Genomic DNA, 4,646 nt, shown 5'->3' with positions numbered 1-4,646 from the left:
TATTGGTCTCTGACTTTTCTCTTGCCTTCTGCTTGTTTCTTGACCAAATGAGGTAAATAGCTTCTATCCTTGATGGGCTTTCTGTCTTAAATCTCTTGACCCATCTTGGTAAAAGGGACAAAGCAGCCATGAATTGACACCAAAAAAACCTTAGCCAAAGTAATACATTTCTCTATTAAAGTCAACTTCCACATTTTATCAAATTAGCAGACACCTAACAGGAAAAAAATTTTAGAAACTAATAGACAATATATCTCAAAAGTTTTATATTTATAAGATTGTAATTGGTTTGGTACTTAAAAATATCTTACTTTTTATTTTCTAAGTTCAGTTCTACATATGATACATTTTTTAAAAAGCCATACACATGCCTCCTTTCATTATCTTTTGTTACATACTGTACCCTAACTATAATCTATTTCCTTCAAAGAAATATGTTTTTGTCAAAAACAATCAATTAAACTACTACTAATTTCTTAATGATCTGGAAACTATTTTAAATGAAGGCTGTTGTTGTTGATAGCTGAGAAGGTAATTTTTATTTGGACTATTCCATAGATGGCATTAAACATTTTATGATGCAAATATCTTCCTCAGAAAAGCATTAATCAGTTCATACCGAACACCAAAAACACTGTGATTGAAAAGCAATAGAATACAAGCAAATAGACCATTTGCTTTTGTAAAGTGTTTTCTAATATGAGAAAAAAATTCTATTGATTCAGTCTGTGGCCAGTTTGATTTGGTTTAATTTGCCATAAACTAAAAAGTGACCTAAATTTGATGCACATTATTTTTGTTGAGGTTCTAGATAAGAAACTGCATCATTTTAAGGTAGAAATGATCTACATGAAAGAGACTGTAGGTATGGATTGTGGTGAAAATGCATTGAGTTTAGAATTTCTACTGAATATAGATCCCTGTTGACTTTCGGAGTATCTAAGTAATTTAGAAAATACAAAACCAGCAATGGTCTTCAGTGTATTTTATTGAAATAAACAGTTTTTTTCCATGAACAAATTGACTATGCTTCATGCAAACACTTAAATATGCAATTATTACACTTTAACTTAGGATGAATGGAGATGGGTCTAGTTTGCATGTAGGGATGGAACAGGTGTTCAAAAATAGATTGAGTATTTGCCCCAGGCTAGACATGTCAGTCAATAATGATTTTCAAACAACATCCAGCATGTGTCTCTGAGTACACCCTCTTTAATAGGTTGTTCTTCTGAAAAGGAAAAGAAGTAGGAACAGGTGATTCAAATGAGAGAACTGACAATGACTGTCAAGAACTTCTGTCTTAACGGAAAGGCAGAAACAGGTAGTCTAGGCAACCTGGGAAACTATGAGATGAGATAAAGCACAAGGGGACCCATTATGTCCAAAAATCCATAAAGAAGGGCATCTCTATAAGCAATCTGTGGGTAAAGAACTGTATTCAGGTTAGGTTTCAAACAAAGAGATAAATATAAATTTGAGAAGAAGAGCAATTACCTAGAGTTCAATTATTTTACTTAAAAATACCTTCACAGTGGTGATTTAAAAAAAGCAAACTATAAGCTTGCAGACAATTGAAGAACTGTTCAGCTGATGAGATAGCTATACTTATTTTTTTTTTATTTATGCTATCCCAAAAGTCTCCCATACCCTCGCCCCCACTTCCCTACCCACCCATTCCCATTTTTTGGCCCTGGCATTCCCCTGTACTGGAGCATATAAAGTTTGTGTGTCCAATGGGCCTCTCTTTCCAGTGATGGCCGACTAGGCCATCTTTTGATACATATGCAGCTAGAGTCAAGAGCTCCGTGGTACTGGTTAGTTCATAATGTTGTTGCACCTACAGGGTTGCAGATCTCTTTAGCTCTTTGGATACTTTCTCTAGCTCCTCCATTGTGGGCCCTGTGGGCCCATCCAATAGCTGACTGTGAGCATTCACTTATGTGCTTGCAAGGCCCCAGCCTAGTCTCACAAGAGACAGCTATATCAGGGTCCTTTCAGCAAACGCTTGCTAGTATATGCAATGGTGTCATCGTTTGGAGGCTAATTATGGGATGGATCCCTGAATATGGCAGTCTCTAGATGGTCCATCCTTTTGTCTCAGGTCCAAACTTTGTCTCTGTAACTCCTTCCATGGGTGATTGTTTCCAATTCTAGATAGCTATACTTATTTTGAACATTTCTTTAAGACAGTATTTGGCATTGGCTGTAAATGAAATTTAGTATTGAGTTTTCTTCTCCAAAATTATAGCTTGTAACAATAAATTTCATAATATTACTAATATGGAAACAAACTATTATTAAGTTTGATTTTATCTGTAAGATTGCTTAATTCAATTGTAACATTCAACATATGCATATTCTTCAAGACTTATTTTTACTTGACTTAATTTTTCTACTTGAAAGTTTATGATTGTTTGTTATATTTTGAATCTTGGCAATTTCGTTTCCATGGCCTACCTTACATAAATCATTTGGACTTTCCATAGGATGTCCTTACACTTAACTGTCTTGCATTTATCAAGAGAACAGGCTAATATTTATATCACATGCTATTTACATAGTAGCATTTTAAATTATCTAAGAATATAAAATACATACCAGTATCAAGTGGTCATTAAAACCATCAAATATTATAGCCATCATTCTCCCTTCAACACTGATAGTGTTTTGTTTTGTTTTGTTTTTGAGAAAACATTACATTCACTGACATAATTATAAGAATCCTGTGTTTTACAAAGAAAGAAGCTGATATACTTACTGTGACTTCTGTTTAAATAAGTAATTTTTATTTATCATTAAACAACATTGCTCTAGTTCATAGAATTAAGATGCTATCTAGGACCTAATGACAGTTTATGCATCTGCCTGATATGTTGTATTCAAAAGTTTGATGATAAACTTCTTAAAATAGGTATAAATGTCATTACTGAATATTTTACTGAATTTAGGAATTACATAGGTGTGAGATTTCCAACTTCTAGCAACTATACTGTGCTGCAGACCGGCCTCAGTCGGTCCCCCTCAATCCGCAGGAGAAATCAGGGTTCTGTGGTATCTGAATGTAATTTTGTCAAAGTTAGCATCAGATATATATAGTACAGAAGAAAACAAAGAAGTAGGGTGTCACAGGAGGCAAGGTATATTGAAGTTATCTGACACAAAACAGAGGAATGCCTTCAAAGGACTGGCAGGAACCAAGCAATGTTTACAGTTGAGAATAAGAACAGCCTTGCCTAGAGTCTGCTAATGACAGGGGCCAGGAGAGGATTTCACACCCTAGTCACAACTTATGCTATTCCTTTGAGCCTTGTGAAAGCTTGCACCAGGGGTTCTGCTCTAGCAGACCTTTTCATGAATAATGCAATACTGTAGTTCCTCCTTAAACCACAACCCTCCTTTTTCCTAGGCCATGGTAAATTCTTGCATATGGGAGTAACTTGGCTGCTCTTTTAAGTATCTGTAGGGAATCTCTATTTGTCAGAAGAACTCACCAACTTTCTTCTAATATGCAATGTAGTCTGTCATACCTGACTGTAATGAAGATTCTAAGTATAATTTGCTAAGCTTTCCTTGTACTATTTATGATCTTTTCTCACCTACCTTTGGACAGTGGACTAGAAAGGGGTTGAAGCCGGTTGAAAACCCTGATTAAAAGTACTTTGTAAAAAATTCAAATATCACAAAGTTTATTTCTGGCCCATAGAAAAAAATACATTTGCTAACAATTTTGCCTGGTTGATTGTCTGAAGTTCAATCAGAGAGTTGTGAATAAAACCGTAGCAGTTGTCTTTCAGGTTACAGAAATTAATTGTATTATAAAATGCCCACAGTTCTGTTTCTCTTTAAGACTGTAGGTTGACAACATAGGCATTGGTAGTTTTTCCATAAGCCTGTATTATAGGGTATCAAAAACTTTTAAGTATTCCTCTTGCAGTATGAATTATGAAAAGGATCATAGTGTGACTTTCAAAAAATTGATTTTTATCATTTTAAATTATGTTCAGATATCTCTGTATCTGCATGTGGGGATGTGAACTTGACAGAAGGTATCAGCTTAGGCCTAGGGTATGAGGTTCTCTAAAACTGGGGGTATAGACGTTTAAGCTGCACTATGATAGAAGGGCTAAAACTGAATGTAGGTTACCTTGAAGAGTGACAGACTCTTAATTACTGATACCACTTGCTTGTCTCTGAAAATTCATATTTCTCTGTTGCTTTAAAGCCTCTGTAAGTAACAATCAAACTTTGTTTCAACGCAAAACACCATAAAACACTGAATACTGTCAATAGTGTCAATAATGCCAATATCTTTCACAAGCAAAAAAATAGCTGAAATAATATAAAGAAAATAAGTGATATAAAATCTTATTATAAGTCATTTCATAGTATTGATCTCTAATAAATAATAAAAACTTCTAAGCTAATTTCTGTCACAAAGAATATTGTTTTTCTGGCTTATATATGCCTTAATAATTCTTCTTATATTTCTCATACCTACCAACCAGTTTTAATAACTTTTTTCTTATGTTTCCATTTTTCTTCTGAGATGATAACTTATGTTGAAATATATATCAGACATTTGATTCCCTTCTTATAGGCTCTATTTTCCACTCCTAGAAATATGAGTCTCTCTTCTATACCTA

This window comes from Mus caroli, unplaced genomic scaffold, assembly GCF_978045245.1.
Source record: "Mus caroli unplaced genomic scaffold, Mus_caroli_1 scaffold_12, whole genome shotgun sequence".
Taxonomy (NCBI): domain Eukaryota; kingdom Metazoa; phylum Chordata; class Mammalia; order Rodentia; family Muridae; genus Mus; species Mus caroli.
This window is presented reverse-complemented; position numbering follows the sequence as displayed.